At 43.0% G+C, this 22,117-nt stretch overlaps 1 pseudogene; it reads left to right on the forward strand.

Annotated features, from left to right (window-relative positions):
* The first annotated feature begins 3,933 nt into the window (after nt 1-3,933).
* LOC133118956 (NACHT, LRR and PYD domains-containing protein 3-like) overlaps nt 3,934-22,117 on the forward strand; it is a 179,462-nt pseudogene continuing 161,278 nt past the window's right edge.

Consider the following 22,117-nt stretch of genomic DNA (forward strand, 5'->3'; position numbering starts at 1 on the left):
AAATTATTATTTTGTGTTTCTTTCGTGTGCGTGGCAGTGAAAGGTGGGAGTGTGTGCGTGAGACCCTGCCCGTGTTGGTTGACTTCCCCTTTGAGTGGGGTTTCCCCCCTCCTGGGCAGGGGCCTGGTAGCAGGGGGGCCCTGAGTGTAACACACTGAAGTGTGATATAGTCATGGGGGAGTTCAGCAGTGCTTTTCTTGGCGTGTGGTGTGACGGGTTTGCGCTCTACCTGTGCCGGGCTCTGGGTAACTGGAGGGGGGAGAGTGGGGTTGAAGGAGGAGTGGGGAAGTCGAAGGACGGTGGGGTTGGTGCGAGTTTGTGGCGTGCTCTGTGTTTGTAGGTCAATAATAAATGAAATAAAACTTTTTGCCCTTGACCTGCTTGGTCCTGAGCTCCTTGTGGCGGGTGGGTTCTGCAGAGAACAATAGGAACCCGTGGAGGGGGCGGGAGTCAGCTGCTGCTTTTCCCGCTCCCGACACTTCCTCCGGTCGCGCCTGTTCGCTGGACTCTCCCTCTTCCCCTTCCCCAGGCCCTGCAGCCTGGGCTCCGGCTGCGTCGTCTCCCTGAGCCTGTTGTCTGCGCGGGCAAGCGAAGCGCTTATGACCCACGTCTCCACACTCGAAACACTTAATACTGCCGGAACTGGCGTATATCATATACGATCCTTCCTCATGTTTGACTCTGAAAGAACATTTTACTCTTGTGTAGGGGAGCACCCGCCTCCTAAGAGACTGAACATGTTTAAGTTTCGGGTCTCTACATCCAAGAGGAACAGCTTTAATCGCTCCAGATTGCATTAGAAATAAAGGGAGGCACGCCTGAAATTATAATTTGCGTGGACGGGGCAGCTAGCGGAGACACCTGTACAAATGTATTATTGATAAAAACACCGCTCTCTATCAATCTGTTAACAAATTGTTCTTCTTTTAAAAACACAACAACTGCTTTGCTCACGAGAGGCATATGTTAAATCTTCGTGGCCAACTTGGTCGTCCTGCGGCGAGGAGAACCTCCTCCACCGTCACCGATGGCTCGGGCACACACACACCCACACACACACACAACCCTCACGCCATGCCCGAGAGATAGGGACACACACACACCCTCTCACACACATACACACCCACACACACACACAACCCTCACGCCATGCCGGAGAGATAGGGACAGCGTCTCCCGACCGAACCGCGAGCAAACAAGACAAAAACCTACTGGTTACGCAAACTACTCTGAGGGAGACAGACCCAACACCAGCCCCCCACAGACCTGATCCACACCCCCACACATAGGCCTGAACAACACCACCCCACACAGGCCTGACCAACACCCCACACAGGCCTGAACAACACCACCCCATACAGGCCTGACCAACACCACCCCACACAGGCCCAACACCACCTCACACAGGCCCAACATCACCCCACACAGGCCTGACCAACACCACCCAACACAGGCCTGACCAACACCACCCAACACAGGCCTGACCAACACCACCCCACACAGGCCCAACACCACCCCACACAGGCCCAACACCACCCCACACAGGCCTGACCAACACCACCCCACACAGGCCTGACCAACACCACCCAACACAGGCCTGACCAACACCACCCCCACACAGGCCTGACCAACACCACCCCACACAGGCCCAACACCACCCCACACAGGCCCAACACCACCCCACACAGGCCCAACACCACCCCACACAGGCATGACCAACACTACCCCCACACAGGCCTGACCAACACCACCCCACACAGGCCCAACACCACCCCACACAGGCCTGACCAACACCACCCAACACAGGCCTGACCAACACCACCCCACACAGGCCCAACACCACCCCACACAGGCCTGATCAACACCACCCCACACAGGCCTGACCAACACCACCCCACACAGGCCTGACCAACACCACCCCCACACAGGCCCAACACCACCCCACACAGGCCTGATCAACACCACCCCACACAGGCCTGATCAACACCACCCCCACACAGGCCCAACACCACCCCCACACAGGCCTGACCAACACCACCCCACACAGGCCTGACCAACACCACCCCCACACAGGCCCAACACCACCCCACACAGGCCTGATCAACACCACCCCACACAGGCCTGATCAACACCACCCCCACACAGGCCCAACACCACCCCACACAGGCCTGACCAACACCAGGAGCAGCTCAGCTATTCTGCCGCGCTGAAAGGCCCAGCCAACAACAGCAACGCAGATCTGGGAGAAATCCAACACCTGCTCAACCTCACCTGCACACACCTCCTGAGCTCAGTACTGTACAGATCACGCAGGGTACATTACTAAAACAAAACAAAACCAATAAAATAAGAGTGTTTATGTTAAAGTCCCATTTTCCAAACCTCTTATTGTAACTTCATTTTAAATGTTTAATCTGCAATGCTCGTTATTGTATGAATGTTCGATGACTAATTATAATGATTGAAGTGTAATTACCTTCATGCATACCCTTATCTCATTTTAAAAACAAAAATAAATTTGTAGAAGTGTTGAAATCCACTAATCACCTAAAACCACCACACACACAGCCCAGTAAGCTGTTCAAACTTCCAAAATCATACAGATGGGCTGAAAACAGTACAGTTCCAGAAAGCAATTGGCACCAAGAAATTCAAACATTATTAGACACCTTTCTGGACACCACTTACACTCACAGTAAAGAAGGAGTCAATCAGGCAGTATGAAATATTAATTACATATTTAGAAAAACAACAAAAAAATCCCAATTGGAATAGTCAAAAAACAGACAAAAAAAATCGCAAAGATGAAACCTGGTCCGGTGCAAAATGTCAAAACATAAAGAAAGAACTAAATACTAATAATTCACAATTGGGAAACTATTTATGTTTGAAAATAAGTTAACCTGAACTGAAAGAGAAAGCATACAGGGCATTCTATGCCATAAAACATCAAATCCAATTCGAAATTCCAATCACAATTTGGCTAAAATTATTAGAATCAGTAATTGAACCAATTGCCCCATATGGCAGTGAAGCGTGGTCCACTTACAAAGCAGGATTTTGACCATTGGGACAAACACCAAATTGAAACAATCTCTTACAAGTACAAAGAAAAACTACAAACCAGAGTTAGGCCAATATCCATTATTAATCAAAATACAAAAGAGGGCAATCAAATTATTATTTCAAGTTCTTATTTTAATGTATGGTTTCGTTTTCATTTGTTTATAATCATTCATGCTGCTCGTTCAATTATTGCACAATGTGAAATTAATGTTTTATATACGCTGTCATGTTCTGTCATGCTAATAAACCAACTTGAAATGAATTTGAGAGAGAGAGAGAGAGGGGGGGGGGGGTGCCTTCAGGTAAAGTTCCTTTTCAATGTGTGTGTTTGTGTCTGTGTGTGTGTGTGTATGTGTGTGTGCGCATGTGTGTGTGTGTGTGTGTGTGTGTGTGTGTGTGTGTGTGCGTGTGTGTGTGTGTGTGTGTGTGTGTGTGTCCATGTTCTGCTAGTTTTAGTTCCTGTGGGGGGAGGGTGCCAGAGGGATTGAGAGTACAAATCCATATTGGAAGAAGATACTTCTTCTCAGGGAGGAAGGGGGGGGGTCGGGTGTCTAGACTCAAAGACTCATCTTTGTTTGAGTCAAATTTGATCCACAGAACTACCCACAACTTTTCAATCCTACATGCCGTATTATCAGTGATTATAGCAGTGTGACAACCAACCCGTGTGACAACCATCTGCGATCTGCCCTACTTTAAGTCCCAACATCAAAAGGTTATAATTCTCGAGTTGTGAAGAATACCAAATACATATAACCTAACCTGTCTGTTAAAATGTTCTATTCTGAATAATAAACACAATAAATGATTCAGCCAATAAAAAGTAGCAAAGCCTCCTCGAGCCAGTGGAAAAAAAGAAGGGGGGATGCAAAAGAGAAACTGAAAGTATTTCAAGCTCATCGTCATTTTGAACACGGACGACAAAGAAGAGGCGGTAAAAGAAGAAATAAAATTGAATAAAAGTACGGAGTAAGTAGCCTGTGTGCAGTGGGATGGAGAGTATAGAAGCTAAAAGTTAAGGGGTTTGCGGAGGATTGGGAATTTGAATTTGAGTTGAATCGCAATAATACGCTTAATTCAGTAAACCGGAAACTGTCAATAAAATGGTGCGATTTCAGCAAGGTGTATGCCAGGTTATTTTTTAAAATCCCATGTGGATAAAAACAAAAAGGAATTAAAAAAAGATTGCTTATGTTTTTTTCCAATACATTTGATGTTTTATTTCTATTTTGGATCGTCGGATATATGACGGAAGTCACGACTCACGGGCCTCTTGTAGGCTAGGCTAAAGTGACACACAAATAACTTTTAAAATAACTGCGGCGTAAATTCAGAGCTTTGCCTACGTATTGGTTTGATGATTTAATATCAGCAAATGATAACATCCGTGGATTTAACTGAAGTGAATGTAATTTTGTATCGGTAGCCTAATGTTGAACGGTGCGGTAAAGTTTTACACGCCACATTGCTCAAAATGCCTATTCCACAGCACAACGCTTTGTTTTATCGTTCGTCTCACTTTTAATATTCAGGAAAAATATCGTCAATAGCTTCGTAATTACGATGGTAACAAATTCCAACATCAAGGCTCAACCTATTATTTATCCATTAGGCCTATGATTTATTTTTTAATAATATGTATATGTTCGCAACAATTCTTAATTTCTGTGGCTCGGACTGCGCATATTTAGGGACGGCGCGCTGTTGTCTGAAAAGCGGTTATGAAATAATGCTACATGCCATATTATATCTGCTGGGCTTATCTGATCCATAACATCATAGACGCAGCACTTTTTTGTTGTGTTCATTTAGCTGTTTTTGAGGATATCATGAAGCCTTGTTCCAATCTAAAAAATAGATGGTACTTATTACATATCCGAACACAAAAGAAGGTCTTGAGCACAGAGCCAAAGTTTAAATCCTTTGATCTGTTAGAGTCCTCTAGTGGTCAGAAATGCCACTGCACCCCTCTCCTGGGAAGAAATCTACTATTTTCTAATCTACTGCATAATAAGGATATATTGGCAATCCAACAACGTGTGCCCTAATATGGTAGGAATAGTAGAATTAAAGTGTAACATGAACTCCCCGGGGATCCAGGAGTTGTGCCCTTATCTCCATGGGAACTACTTTTCAGACAACACCGCTCTTCATAAATATGACGGTTCATAACTTTGAACAGTCTGAGCCACAAAAATGAAGACTTGTTGTGAACATATAAATATCATTAAAAACTAAACTGAATCATGGGCCGAATGGATAAATGAAAGTTTGTGCCTGCGTGTTGGAAGGACCCACCTCATAACACACCTGTTCTGGAATGTATTAACATCGTAATTTTGGAGCAATTTTTTTGTGCGATGATCAAACAAAACGTTGTGCCGTATTCTCTAAGCCATTTATCGTATTAATCTAGATTAATTATTCTAGAAAGAATTCAGACATATTTTGAGGAAATAGATTTTCCCACCCACCGATAGAAGCCTATTTATCTTGAATTGAGACTTATGGATAGAATAACAGTTTTGGATTTGGATATACATTATCAAACATTTGTATGAACCTTGTGTGGAATGTCATTGTTTTTATTTTTGCTCTAGTTGGCAGACTGTTTTTTGTGTTGTTCCTCCATGTTAGGTGAGAGTAAGAACTAAGACAAATTACCTTAAATTGATTTCTGCAATGTTAAATTTGGTGGTGGTTTGCTAATTAATGTGTGGAGCTTTCATAGTTTCATAGTTTCTATTATTTGAAATGAGCCAACAGCTTCCGTCTACAGGAGCATGTTAAACATGTTTCAGGGTTCATATTTGATGTCCAACTCTAACCAGTCCCAATTCACAACGACTCAGTGGCCATGTCTTTCCTGTTGAATCATATTCCATATTTACTTGTTTCAATCATATTCAATTCAACAGCCACTTAAGGAGCAGGAATTGTGGTTAGTTGTATTAGACGCCGTTTCTTGTTTGTACCACAAGGTGGCAGTACGTAGCTGTGTATGCACTGCTTCAAAGCAGGAAAGCGTGTTTTCAAAGCCACGTCAATGCCAGGCTGCATTATGCTTGAGTTGTAAACAAAGAATATGTGATAAAAATCCTTTTACATTTTATGATGAGTCTACTTCAGAAATAATGACCTGCTTTGATTAATAATTGGTTTTCGCTGTCTTTGGATGTTTTCCATGGACATTTTCTTGTGAACCTGTTCATATTTGTCAAATGTGATGTAATTATGGACTAATGTGCAGTTGAAAAACTCAAAATGTGGAGTTGACCCTTGAAGATTCTGATGAAGAAAATCTAACAAAGTGAAATCAACACCACCATGTTGACATGAGATGAAGTTAATCTCAGTCCTACGAAACTGTGTTGTGGCCTTCCATGACTTCCTGTTTCACTCGGGTATAAAACTGAGGTAAAATGTTTTTAAGGAAACTAACTCTCAAATTAAAATAAACAATTGGTTGGTGTTCACATATATGATATAGTTGGTGGCACGGATGGTGCAGTGGGTAGCACTGCTGCCTCACAGCAAGGAGGTCCTGGGTTCAAATCCCTGTTGGCCAGGGCCTCTCTGTGCGGAGTTTGCATGTTCTCCCCGTGTTTCTGTGGGTTTCCTCCCACAGTCCAAAGACATGCAGGTTAGGCTGATTGGAGAGTCTAAATTGCCTGTGGGTATGAGTGTGAGTGAATGGTGTGTGTGCGCCCTGCGATGGACTGGCGACCTGTCCAGGGTGTATTCCTGGCTTTTGCCCAATGTATGCTGGGATAGGCTCCAGCCCCCCTGTGACCCTGTTCAGGATAAGCGGGTTCAGATAATGGATGGATGGATGGATGCACCAGTAGGGGGGGCTAGTGTATGCTATGCACCAGTAGAGGGTGCTAGTGTATGCTGTGCACCAGTAGAGGGTGCTAGTGTATGCTATGCACCAGTAGAGGGGGCTAGTGTATGCTATGCGCCAGTAGGGGGGGCTAGTGTATGCTATGCACCAGTAGAGGGGGCGAGTGTATGCTATGCACCAGTAGAGGGCGCTAGTGTATGCTATGCACCAGTAGAGGGGGCTAGTGTATGTTATACACCAGTAGAGGGGGCTAGTGTATGTTATGCACCAGTCGAGGGCAGTAGTGTATGCTATGCACCAGTAGAGGGCAGTAGTGTATGCTATGCACCAGTAGAGGGCGCTAGTGTATCGCATCCACATCCACAGGTAGACAGATGGTACAGTGAGCAAGAATCCAGTGGCCAGAGTTAGAGAATTACACAACTTGGTTCCATCTACAGGTCACCAAGTTTCCAAATCTACAATTAATTGCTACAATCAAGAATTTTATCATTTCTACTATTAGACACTGCCTCCATGCAAAAATACGATTTGGAATTGATTCAGGATGAATGGCTTTATTGGGAGCAATGAAAAAAGCAGCTATTTCCTTAATGGCCTTGTCTACTGTTGTCAGATGAGATGGCATTAGAGGTATTTGGCTGGGCATAGGTTTGGTGTTGATTTAAGGATTAATATACAGAAAAGAGCATCATACCTGGGGTAGATACGATAGTGGATTGTTAATGTATTGGGGCTGTTTTGATCTCACTGGTCCTGGGGCCCTTGTTAATAGTAATAGCATTATGAACTCTACCCAAGTACCAGGACATTTGACCCAAAATCTGGGTAATCACACATGAAAATATCAAAGATCTGGAAAGATTTTGGATGGAGGAAGGGTCTAAGATCCCTCCCCATGTGTTCTCCAGTCTCAAATACATTATCCTTGCAAGGGGAGGGTGTATAACATCCTGAATGCAAGGGGGCAATAATTGTGATGCCTAATTTCACTCAATAAATGTATAAATGTAAATGTGTAATTTTGGTTGAGTCATTAATAAAATACATTCTGCATGTCAGACAGTCAATGTATGGCTGAGCACTGGAATTATTTTTATTATAAAGAAACACTTCTTCAACATTATCAATGGCCCCACATTACTGAGGTGACTGTATAGTATGTTGCTCTGTGATGGATTTGCAACCTGTCCAGGGTGTTTTTCTGCCTCGCACCCAGTGCATGCTGGGATAGGCTCCAGCCCCCCCATGACCCTGACCAGAAGTGAGTGTATTAGATCAGGGATGGATGGATGTGGAGTATAGGTTTAAATGGTAAATGGCAGGCATTTATATAGCACCTTTATCCAAAGCGCTGTCTTCTCCATTCACCCATTCATGCACACACTCACACACCGACGGCGATTGGCTGCCATGCAAGGCACCGACCAGCTCGTCAGGAGCATTTGGAGGTTAGGTGTCTTGCTCAGGGACACTTCGACACAGCCCAGGCGGGGGATCGAACCGGCAACCCTCCGACTGCCAGACGACTGCTCTTACTGCCTGAGCCATGTTGCCAGGTTTATGGACAATTGCTTCCTGTCAACACTGTGCTATATTGTGTATGTGCTTGTCTGTTTGTGTTAGTGTGTCTATATGTGTGTTCAGTGTGTTCTCATTTTGTGTGTTTACAGGTTGGCTGATTTGGGTCAGAACCCACATGTGGTCTAGTCTGGTCTGACGTGTTCCAGTCTCCTGAGATAGGGGGCGCTGTTTCTAAAATGAGTCTCTCAGAGGAGCCAGAGAGCAAAGGTGGAACCCTCAGCACTGACAGAAAGAGGTATAAATACACGACTCAGATATTTAATGTGCTGTGAGTTAGTGCTGCAGTCAGAGGGTGAGTTTAACTGGAAGCTCTGTCTCCATGTTTTGTTCACAGGGTCCAGGTAGAAAGAGCAGGGTCACCTGTACCCAGCTGTCTGTCTATGAAGAGTGATCCCTCAATGGAACCTCCACTCAAGCTCAGACGAGAGGTCACAGGGGATCAAAGGTAATTAAACCAGTTCTAATCGACACAGTTGTTAAAGGAATACACCAACATTTTGTGAAATATACCTTTTTCCCGACTTACCCAGACAAGGTGTTTGACAGCATTTTCATTTTTGTGCATTCACTAACTCTGTTTCCATGTTAGCTTATCCTGTTAGCTTAGCATGAAGACTCGAAGCCCAAACATGTCAGTAGCCTACAGCCTTCAAAGTGAAGAAATACACCTTACAGCAACTCTGAAGCTTTCTTATTTACATGAGGTATCTTGTGTATTTGAAATATACGTGCGGGTTAAAATTTAAAACGAGAGACGTTGTTTTTGGTGAAGTTAGACGGTTGGAACTATTACCGCTGAACACACGTGTATCCTCTTCCGTCTTCCACTGGTTGAACACAGTGATCTGTGCACCTTCTGAAGGTAGTTTTAAAGCGAAGAACTTCTCCGAAAACAACGTTTCTCATTTTTAAAAATGTTTCCTGCACGTGTATTTCAAATATACATGATAACTTGTGTAAATAAGACAGCTTCAGAGTTTCTGGAAGGTGTATGTCTTCACTTGGAAGGAGGTAGGCTACTGACACCTAAAGGCTTCAAGTCTTTATGCTAAGCTAACACATTTTGCTCACATGGAAATGGAGCCAGTGAATGCAAAGGAAATGAAAATGAAATCGAACATCTCGTTTGCTGGTTAAGTTGTAAAAAATGTGAATTTCCCAAAATATTGCTGTTTTCCGTTCAATTCTATTTAAATGTCACTGGAACATTTCAGGTATATGTAAGGTGTATTATGTCATATTCAGATGTGCTGTGAGTTATAGCTGCAGTCAGAGGGTGAGTTTAACTGGAAGCTCTGTCTCCATGTTTTGTTCACAGGGTCCAGGTAGAAAGAGCAGGGTCACCTGTACCCAGCTGTCTGTCTATGAAGAGTGATCGTTCAATGCCTCATCCACTCAACTTCAGAGGAGAGTTCACAGGTGATCAAAGGTAATTAAACCAGTTCAAATCGACACAGTTGTTAAAGGAATACACCAACATTTTGCGAAATATACCTTTTTCCCGACTTACCCAGACTTAGATGAGGTGTTTGATAGCATTTTCATTTTTGTGCATTCACTGGCTCTGTTTCCATGTTAGCATAACCTGTTAGCTTGCCATAAAGACTTGAAGCCCAAAAGTGTCAGTAGCCTACAGCCTTCAAAGTGAAGAGATACACCTTACAGCAACTCTGAAGCTTTCTTATTTACATGAGGTATCTTGTGTATTTGAAATACACGTCGGGGCGAAATGTAGGGGTGACATGGTTCAGGCAGTAAGAGCAGTCGTCTGGCAGTCGGAGGGTTGCCGGTTCGATCCCCCGCCCGGGCGGTGTCGAAGTGTCCCTGAGCAAGACACCCAACCCCGAATGCTCCTGATGAGCTGGTCGGGGCCTTGCATGGCAGCCAATCGCCGTGGGTGTGTGAGTGTGTGTATGAATGGGTGAATGAGAAGCATCAATTGCACTGCGCTTTGGATAAAGGCGCTATATAAATGCCTGTCATTTACCATTTACGTGCGGGTTAAAAGTTAAAACGAGACATTGTTTTTGGTGAAGTTAGATGGTTGGAACTGTAACCGCTGAACACACGTGTATCCTCTTCTGTCTTTCGCTGGTTGAACACAGTGATCTGTGCACCTTCTAAAGGCAGTTTTAAAGGGTAGAACTTCTCCGAAAACAACGTTTCTCATTTAAAAAAATGTTTCCTGCACGTGTATTTCAAATATACATGATAACTTGTGTAAATAAGACAGCTTCAGAGTTGCTGGAAGGTATATTTCTTCACTTTGAAGGAGGTAGGCTACTGACACCTATAGGCTTCAAGTCTTTAAGCTAAGACATTCACACATTTTTCTCACATGGAAACGGAGCCAGTGAATGCAAAAAAAATGAAAATGAAATTGAACATCTCGTCTGCTGGGTAAGTTTTAAAAGATGTGAATTTCGCAAAATATTGCTGTTTTCCGTTCAATTCTATTTAAATGTCACTGGAACATTTCAGGTAAATGTGAGGTGTGTTCTGTCATATTCAGATGTGCTGTGAGTTAGAGCTGCACTCAGAGGGTGAGTTTAACTGGAAGCTCTGTCTCCATGTTTTGTTCACAGAGTCCAGGTAGAAAGAGCAAGGTCAACTGTACCCAGCTGTCTGTCTATGAAGAGTGATCGTTCAATGGGTCCTCCACTCAACTTCAGAGGAGAGGTCACAGGGGATCAAAGGTAATGAAATAGGTTTAAATTGACACAACTGTTTAATTACACTTCAATGTCACTGTCAGCTTTCAGGTGTAGGTGGATGTTTTATATTCAGATGTGCTGTGAGTTAGAGCTGCACTCAGAGGGTGAGTTTAACTGGAAGCTCTGTCTCCATGTTTTGTTCACAGGGTCCTGCAGTCACTGGAGTCCAGCTCTTTAGAAGAGAAGAGTTCAAAACAGGTGTGAGATCTTCTTCCTCATAACTTCATTATTTTTTAATCAGTTATTTTCTGTGTACTGTGAATTTAATTCAAACATATTGTGGGATGTAATGCTTCTATTTTGCATGATTTTCTTTTTCAAAACAAATATTTTAATTTCAAATTATTTTATCATCATAACAAATTGAGTGAAGACTTGAATCTTTGAAATTTACACACATTTCATAATTTCTTGGTATTTGTTATGTCCCCCAGCTTTAATGGCAACATGCACATGAGCTGTCTTGGACTCCACATATTTGTGCAAATCCTGATGATCCATGTTATTCCAGTAGTATTTTCAAAGAGCATCTTGTGATCTTTCTGGATGCTTGGTTTTTGTCAGTCTTCAAGTGTCCCCATAAATTGAGGTTGAGGTCAGGTGGTTGTGGATTATGCAGCAATCCTTGCTCTTCTTTCGTTTTCAAGTGGTTCTTGCATAGCTTTGAAGTAACTTTAATTTGTTTTAAAATGTTCAAAATCCTAAAACCTTCTTTTTATTTCCACGTTAAGATGAAACTGTGGTCTTTTGGATGGATATCATGAATATTTTTTGTGCTTAACATTAAAAACATGCTCCACCTTTGCCAAATATTACTCATAACCATCCTCATCTCACGCATGCATGCAATCAACCTGCTTTTCATTTGAACATTTAATGTGAACTTTTAAACATTTCTGGCTTCTTTGGCACAAGGAGGTAAAAAATGACCTGAAATTAAAAATCATAAATGTTTGGGAAGAGAATCCTGAGTGGAAACAACAGGTGAAGCTTTCGGCTGTGCTCATGAAGCGCTAGTAGCTAATGTGCTACTTTTTAATCCCTCAAAAGACAACAGCAACACATCACACCTTAATCTGTAATCCAGCTCTGCAGTGGTCCTGGCCCTGCATGGCTCACAGAAAGTCCAGACTCCTTTTGCTGGTCTCAAACACAGCAGCAGAGTAAGCCTCCAAACAGAGCAATTTAAAGCAGAAGCATTCAGCTCACTGAGCATTTACTGAATGCATTAAACAGAGCAACTCAATTCTGAGAAAATTAATTATTTGTCACACTTCATATGTCTACAAAGTCTTGAAACGGGAACAAAAGATGCAGTTCAGATATGAGCATTTGGCACTGCTGTGCGTTTGGTGTCTCAAATTATCTGTCCCTTTTCTGGCCATGTGACAAGGCTGTGGTTGTAGTGCATTGAGTGTTTATTTCACACTAATACAGCACACCTCTTCATGTGTTTATTTCAAGGATCTCGCTGACTCACTGGAGAGAGATGAACAGCACAGTAAGTTCTCTCTCATTGCTACTGTGTGTCCATTAGAGTACTGACATGAGTTTAGCAAACAGATCTCACAGTGCAGTGTTCTGATTTATAGAATTCACACTTTCATGATAATGCTTTACCTTGATGATCTTACACCTAGAAAACATCAGGAAAAACATGTTCACAAAGGGATTTAAATGAAATTATAGCCTCAAGTAGTGATTGCACAGAAGATTAAATGTCTCTGAAGGGGATTCAATGCAGGAACTTTGTGCTCAAAAGTCAGTAACTAAAACACTGTGCCATCAGACAGACTGTCCTGAGTTTGTGCAGTAACTAAAGCACTGTCCCATCAGACAGACTGTCCTGAGTTTGTGCAGTAACTAAAGCACTGTGCCATCAGAGAGACTGCCCTGAGTTTGTGCAGTAACTAAAGCACTGTCCCATCAGACAGACTGTCCTGAGTTCATATTCAGGGCAGAATAGATTTTAAAATGGCAATGTGACCTTTGAAGGCGGTATTTGAAGGTGTTCATTCTTATTTTACAAGTGCAGCCGTATGTACTTTTTGCTCATTAGTTTTATTTGTGATTGATTATCATTGAGAGGTCTGTAATAGTGTTAAAGGTTTCTAACACTGATGTGTGTAAAATACTGTGAAAACTGCTTTTCTTCTTAATCTGTTATTGAATTGCAAACTTTAATCTTATTTTAAACATAATTATTTCTCATATTTCCTCTCTTCAGATGAATCCATTAAAAGAGCCCAGCAGGAACTGAAAACTCATCTGAAGAAGAAGTTTGAATACATATTTGAGGGTTTAGCAGTGCAGGGCCACACAACTCTCCTCAATGAGATCTATACAGAGCTCTACATCACAGAGGGGGGAAGTGGGGGGGTCAATAATGAGCACGAGGTCAGACAGATTGAGACAGCATCCAAGAGACAAACCACCCAGGAGACTCCAATCCTCTGCAATGACATCTTTAAGCCTTTACCTGGACAAGAGAAATGCATCAGAACTGTGCTTACAAAGGGCATTGCTGGCATTGGGAAAACCGTCTCTGTGCAGAAGTTCATACTGGACTGGGCAGAAGGAAAAGCCAATCAGGACGTTGATTTCATCTTCACTCTTCCTTTCCGAGATCTGAATCTGAAGAAGGAAGGAGCATTCAGTCTGATGCAACTTCTGCAGCACTACTTTCCACAACTGAAAGAGATCAAAAGTGTTGAAGGTGATGATGTCAAAGTTGTGTTTATCTTTGATGGTCTGGATGAATGTCGACTTCCTCTACATTTCCAAAGCAATGAGATCTGCTGTGATATAACAGAGTCATCATCAGTAGATGTGCTGCTGACTAACCTCATTCAGGGGAATCTGCTTCCCTCTGCTCTCCTCTGGATCACCTCCCGACCTGCAGCAGCCAATCAGATCCCTCCTGAGTGCATCCACCAGGTGACAGAGGTACGAGGGTTCAATGACCCACAGAAGGAGGAGTACTTCAGAAAGAGAATCAGAGATCAGAACCAAGCCAGCAGAATTATCTCACACATACAATCATCCAGGAGTCTCTACATCATGTGTCACATACCAGTCTTCTGCTGGATTTCTGCTACTGTTCTGGAGACAATGTTGGGTAAAGTAGAGAGTGGAGATCTGCCCAAAACTCTGACTGAAATGTACACACACTTCCTGCTCATTCAGACTAATGTGAAGAATCTGAAGTATCGTGATGAAACAAACCCAAAGATGTCAGCATCAGATACAGAAATCATCCTGAAACTGGGGCAGTTGGCTTTTGTACAGCTGGAAAAGGGCAATCTGATATTCTATGAAGAGGACCTGAGAGACAGTGGCATTGATGTCAGTGAAGCTTCAGTGTACTCTGGGGTGTGCACAGAGATCTTTAAAGAGGAGCGTGGGTTGGGTCAGGAGAAGGTCTACTGCTTTGTGCATCTGAGCATTCAGGAGTATCTGGCTGCCTTGTTTGTGTTTCATTCATGTGTAAATGAGAACAGAAATGTGCTCAGAGCAGAAGAATCAAAACCTCACAGTGGCAGAGTGCAGCTGTCTGAGTTACATGAGACTGCAGTGGATCAGGCCTTAGAGAGTAAGAACGGACACCTGGACCTTTTCCTCCGATTTCTTCTCGGCCTCTCTCTGGACTCCATTCAGCCCCTCTTTAGAGGACTACTGACACAGACAGGAAGCAGATCCCCTGGACCAGACCCACAGACAGAGAAAGGAAGCAGATCAGAGAACATCAAGAAAACAGTCCAGTACATTAAGAAGAAGATCACATCCGAATCTTCAGCAGAGAGGACCATCAATCTGTTCCACTGTCTGAATGAACTGAATGACAACTCACTCGTGGAGGAAATCCAGAATTCCCTGAGATCAGGAAAACTTTCTGATAAAAAGCTGCAAGCCCACCAATGTTCAGCTCTGGCCTTTGTGTTACTGATGTCAGAGGAGGTCCTAGATGAGTTTGACTTGAAGACCTACAACACATCAAAACCAGGTCGTCCCAGACTGGTACCAGTAGTCAGGAACTGCAGGAAGGCCATGTGAGTATTATGTCATTATTCATGTAGATTATTGACAGCATATTTTCATACTAGTCAGAATAAAGTGCAATAAAATTGTCAGGCAGCTGAAAATTTGATTGTGATTTCCAATGTGCCCTCATTTAATGTTCTGAACCCAGAACATAAGCAGCATCAAATGCAAAAACTCCTCACTTATATATTTTGTTTCATTTAATTCACGATTGTTATTTCCAAAGATCAACTGTCAAATAAATGATGACTTTGTTGAAAGTGAAAGGCTTTAGGGGGGAGAAAGGGGGGATTCCAGGTTCATCCTGTAATGTCAGCAAGTTTTTATTTAGTTTCAGTGTTTTTTAAAAACTATTCTCCACACACTGTGTAGAAGTAACAAAGTGTATGTGATCTTTCCAGTTTAACGTTTCATCAATTAAGATGACAAGAAATTTGGCTGACCGGACATGTGATATTTCATAGCCATCATTAAGTACTTTAGAAATTGATTTACAATATTTATTTATTTTTCCTGAAAATATATCACTTTTTTTCCACAAAGTAAAATTAAAATGCAGAAACGACACAGCTGGAAACAGACAGTCGAGGGCAAGTCTGACTCCCTGCCAGAATTTGACTCTGCTAGTTCTCCTTTCGCGATTCCCCAACAGCTTCCGACCGATTTATTCATTGTTTCTGAGGATAGAGAATTCTGTGCCATGGTCCATATAGGTACGTTCACATTTAAAATGGTGGGAACACTGTTGTCACAGTTAGAATCTTTATGAACAATCTCTTTGCTTGAATAAACAATTATTTTACAAAGTGCATAAGATACATGTTTCACTTTAATGATATTGAACAATAACTCTAATATGACTACATACAAAGTAAACTATTAGGTTTATATATTCAGTCATCCATGACAGACTGACTCTTCCCAGTCCGTGTGAAGAGACACCAATGCTCTGCTAAGCCCGTAAATGCAAATATTTAAACTGTACTGGCAATAGTCCACTGATTTGATGTCACAATAACCTGTGATGTCACAATGGCCTCTGCCCTCCATACAGCTCAAATACACTCAGTGACCCCTTTATTAGGTAAATGTAAACATTTAAACACCATAGTATTAGCAGTAGCAGCAATATTCCACCGATATGCTGCAATCACACTCTGCATTTTCTTGAGGAAATGTACACCTCTAGTTTAATTTTACATCCACTATAGCCTAGCATACATGCATCACGCCTACAGATATTCAATATTCTTTGTCACTTCTCCCGATAAAGACAAGTGCAAGCTGTGAAAGACGCTCCTCGGTCATTGTCGAGTGAAGGTATGTTGTCAATAGCTTTAGCCTGCTGAAAGAGCGCTCTGCTTGCGCACTGCTCACAGGAATTGTGAGATAAATGCGATACAATGCTGCAAGGTTTGGGAATGCTCTATTCATGTCATTAGCAACAAGGAAGGCTAAAACCTGACCAGTCACCAACGCCAACTTTTAAAACTTTTATCGTATATGTCCCGAAAGGAACAGTATTCATCGTGCACATCTGGCGCACAGACATCATCACCAGAATAAGCTGCTAGCTCATTTATATATTGTATTGAATCTCAGGCGAAGAAATACTTGGGGTTAAGGGCTTGATATTTTGATGCCATTTCCCTCACATCAGCAAATCTCTCCTTGGTCTGTGTTATAAACACGTCAAGAACCTGGAAGTATGTCTGTACTTTGAAACGGGCCTGAGGATTTAACCTGGGCTCATCAGTTGACTCATCAAACCCTCTCCTTTTTTCCTTACTCGAACATCGGCATATTCTGTATTTGGCCTGCAGTAGCTTGAGCGCCAGCTACAGTTAAAGTAAATGAGTTTTTTTTACACCACTCTTACAATAAGGGGTGAGAGAACCCTACTAAAAGAATCACCGATGAGCCCTCCACTAGTGCTATTCAATCAAATTAATCAGATTAATCCGATGGACGCTGATATTCTTAGAAAATTACAAATCTCTGTTTATTTATACAATTCATGAATAATAATAAAAACACATTGGTTGGACTGGGCAATGGCTCATAGGAGCTGAGAGGTGGACACTTGTCCCACGGTTACAATGTACAGAATTGGGTCAGCACAGTTACTAATGATGAAGCAGAAACACTATGCAGAGCAGTCTGCACTCTCAAAGATCACACTGTGTAAATTTCAGGTAGAGGTAGTGAATGAATAGTAAAGTAACAATAAATAGGCAAACAAACAAAATACAACCAATCAACCAATTAAAGCAGTGTTACACTGCAAATTGTAGTGTTATCACACAGAGATACTATCTGCCCAAATTAGGTATTGCACTCTGCCCAAGGGACCAGCCCAAAGTAGGTTTGCATGAATTGAAAAGACACATACAATGAAAATTACTCAAATTATAAATCAGGGAAAAACACTGAAGGCGCGCCACCTCTTACATAGGAGCTATTTGCACAATTTAATTTCCGCGCTGCTTGGCTTCCCTTCTGCACAACCGCAAGGCAGGTAACAAAAGCAAAAGTGACTTATCCCCTTTGTCTTTGTAAACCAGGTGACTGAGGGAAGACCTATGTCCTAATGTCCCACCTGTCACATGTATTTGGTCCTGCTGTCTTTGACAGGGGGCGGCATGGATGGTGCAGTAGGTAGCACTGCCGCCTTACAGTAAGCTCACAGCAAACTCCTGGGTTTGAATCCCGGTCGGCCGGGGCCTCTCTGTGTGGAGTTTGCATGTTCTTCCCGTGTTCGTGTGGGTTTCCTCCCACAGTCCAAGGACATGCAGGTTAGGCTGATTGGAGAGTCTAAATTGCCCGTGGGTATGAGTGTGTGTGTGTGTGTGTGTGTGTGTGTGAGTGAATGGTGTGTGTGCCCTGCGATGGACTGGCGACCTGTCCAGGGTGTATTCCTGCCTTTTGCCCAATGTATGATGGGATAGGCTCCAGCCCCCTGCGACCCTGTTCAGGATAAGGAGGTTAAGATAATGGATGGATGGATCTTTGACAGGTCTGTTGCTAATTTATCCATGTTAAGGAACTCCTCATCTGACTAATATTTTAAACCTAAAGTTTAGGTTTGCTGATCATGTTCAGAAAGTGAAGTAGTTTATTAAAATGGTACAGGATAGATCTAAAACGAGATGTAGCAAGTTAGCTAGGTTGTTTATAACTAACTCAGTCGAGAAAATGTTTAAAAGTGAATATGTCTCCAGATGAGTTTGTTAAAAGTAAGTGGAGAGAGAAGGAGGCAGACAGAAATAGAAGAGAAAGCACAACTGCCAATGAAGAGCAGTAAGAAACAGAAAGATAGAAGTGAGAAGTGGTGAGGATGTGTAAATAAATGGAGGAATAGGTGAGGAGGAGGCACAAATGAGCGAATGGTCAGAGGAGGAGAGAGTGGACTGGAGCACGTCACAGGTAGCCAACACAGCAGCAGAAGATTCCTTAAAGAGATATTACAGTTTGGTACAACATGCATACTGATGTTATTACAACTGAGTTGTAGCACTGTAGGGAAGAAGACAACTTCAATAGTTTAGCTTATTGTTGAAAGATTCTCTGTATAATCATGAAGATTTCTTTTTTCTAAAATGACATTTATTTTCAGTCTCATGCTCGTGACCGTGATTCCGAGGCGCCCAGGGTGCAGTTGTATGTGGCGATCCGCTGACCCTGCCAAGTCCCTCCCTCTGGAGCAGCGAGCCAATTATGCTGCTCCATGAGGGCCAGCCAAACTTGGCTTTTTGGCAGGACCGGGAATCGAACCGCGGTCCCCGGTGTGCAACTACAGCCAACTGCAGCCACCACGGCCCCTAAATCATGAAGATTATAAAACGTGTTTTCACTTTGTCATTATGGCATATTGAGTGTAGAAAAACAAATCTATAAAAACTGAAAGGGTGAGAGCTTTTAGTATCTAGTCTTGATTCTTGCCTTTTGAGTGGCATGGATTCTGTTATTAGCTTTTTTTTATGTTAGGACCAGAATTGTAAACACACTCACACACTCACACACGGCGATTGGCTGCCATGCAAGGCGCCGACCAGCTCGTCAGGAGCATTTGGGTGTCTTGCTCAGGGACACTTCGACTCAGCCCGGTCAGGGGATCGAACCGGCATCCCTCCGACGGCCAGACGACTGTTCTTACTGCCTGAGCCATGTCACCCCCATGTCAAATTGTGCCAATTGAAGTGAAGAAAGCCATTAAAAACATTGTTAAGGGCAGAGAAAAAAATAAAAAAAACAGTCGAAGACATCGGTGATGCAGTAGGCCTACCGAAAAAAAGTGGAACATCAAACAGTTACAGTATCAGATTTTGGGGGATTTTTCTTTATTTTTGTGTCTTCAGTATTGTTGTGCATGTTTATGTAGGGAGCCCACAGGATATGAGCATGTCGTGTGTATGCCTTTAGCTGTGTTAGCTTGCAATGCTGTGGGAAGTTTGTCACAGAAAAGCAAAAGGAAAAAGTAAACTCCCTGGCCACTGTGACAGATGTGTGTTATATTTTACATCTTACCATTAACTGTGCCAAATGTCCCACAGCATTGCAAACTAACTCACTGTCCACTCTGAAAGATGTTATCTTTTACATCCTAGCTAACCTTTTTATTCTATAATGTATTCATTCTTCTTTACAGACTGAACAGCTGTCACCTCAGAGAGAAGTCCTGTGAAATTGTGGCCTCAGCTCTCCAGTCATCAAACTCACCCCTGAGAGATCTGGACCTCAGCAACAATAACCTGGGAGATTCAGGAGTGAAGCTGCTCTGTGCTGGACTGATGAGTCCAAACTGTAAACTACAGAGACTGGGGTGAGTAGTGCGGTGTTCTCTGTGGCCTTAACTAAATAGAATGAGTGATTATGGCTCTATGCAGTGAAATGATGAAAAGCTCTTTCTCTCTTAGTTTACTACTCTGTCCATCGGCATTCTTTCTTTGTCCACATTAGTCTCATCCCTCTCTTCTTACTCCTCTATCACAGCAAAGAAAAGCAGGATAAAACTTGATGAGTCTTAGGGTTGGCAGGTTTGTGTTTCCTGACCAGAATGTAAGGTTTCAGTGGAGTCTGTAGTATCAGGGCACAGGTGATGACTGGATGCTGGATGTCTGATTGATGTGGTAAAAGACTGACCACCTGCATACTCAAATGTTTTAGGTCTGTGACACATTACAGTCTTCATCCATCTCCACTATTCACTACCTGCTATGAACTGTTATCAAATCCTTAATTTTACCCCACTCTCTGATGAAGGGGAGCTGTACTCCTCACAATACAGTACACCTCATTCCCACCTACAGAACAGGACTTTTGTGCTGACTGTAAAGAGCTCATTCACACCTACAGAACAGGACTGTAAAGAGGTGCTGCAGCTGGTGGTTGGTGATTGACACTGATAAGAAAGCCAAAGGGCCAGATAACTGCAAGGGCTCTTTTAAGGACATGTTCAGAGGAGGTAACAACAGCATGGTGCCCTGGCTAATAATGTCCAGTATGTGAAGGAGAATGCTGCTCTCAGAGCCAAGATCAGTCAGCACAGGGGCCCTCAGGGTTGTGTTCACTCCCCGGTTTTATTCACACTAAATACAGATGAGCACCAGCAGCCAACCTGGGAACTGTGCCTAATGCACAGGGGCAGTAGCCTTGTAGCATTCTGCGATAGACATGTTTGTGCAATGGTGTGACTCAAACCATCTGATTTTAAATGTGAAGTAGACGGAGGAGATGGTGTTTGACCCTACATCAGTGGGCGAGCACAGGCCAGTTGTCATCCATGGCCAAGCCATCACACAGGTTACATTTTTCATTTTATTTGTATAGCGCTTTTAATAGAAGACAGTCACTAAGATGCTTTTCACCGTCAAAAAGTGGTGAGAAAAAACTCCCCAATGGGAAATCTCGGGAGGAACCTGGCTATAGAGGGGGAGCCCATCCTCCGCTGGCTGGCAAGGTGTAAAGTGAGGGTAGAATGGATATAACAGAAATGTGATATGAAATCTATCACAGCCAGTCAAATGGGCTGAGCAGGTCACAATAGAGGTAATAAGCTAGCTGGAAGTAGAAAGTGTAAAATGAGGGAAAGTACAATGAGCTGGTTTAGAGAGGCAGGGTAATGCAACTTGAGCTCCAGGATGTGTCAAGGTTTGGTCATGAACCGGGGGAGGAACAGGGCTACAGCGGTCCGCAACCTTACTTTACTTACTTTCTTATTTTATTTAACAGGGACCATGCCCATCACAACTGATGAGGCAGAGTTTGCTCTGTAGCTCATTTTCATCTGCTGTCCCTGAACAGGGACAACATTAAACTACATTACAAAACACTTACACCACAACAATCCATTTGATGTGATTACAGTAACCAGGCACCAGCAAACCCCCAGAACTATCATATACCAACACACTGTTGGTAAGATGGACTCTGGCTGACATGGTGACTATGTGAACGACATTCGGCTACCGGAAGAAGCCCTTCATCCAGTCAGCTCGAGGCCATTTGAACATGATGTGGGTCTGTGGCTGTGTCATTTTGGACTGAAAATTTAACCAGGGGAAGCCTTGGATGTTAGTTCAGAAACTGAAACATATGGGTGTTAATACTTTTATAACAAGAGGGTAATTTTCTTTAACTAATAATGTCCAGTTTGTGAAGGAGAATGCTCCTCTCAGAGCGAAGATCAGTCAGCACAGGGGCCCCTCAGGGTTTGTTGTGGGTGCCCAGGCCAACAAATTATCAGTCCAATTACCAAATATATAATCCAATTTGTAAAATCAGGAGTCTTGCAGCAAAGTGTTGAATAATAGGCTTTTATTCCATCTGATGGAATCCAAGTACAAAAGCAGTGATCATCCGCAGAGCA

Source organism: Conger conger, chromosome 19 (genome assembly GCF_963514075.1).
Source record: "Conger conger chromosome 19, fConCon1.1, whole genome shotgun sequence".
In the NCBI taxonomy this organism is placed as follows: Eukaryota; Metazoa; Chordata; class Actinopteri; order Anguilliformes; family Congridae; genus Conger; species Conger conger.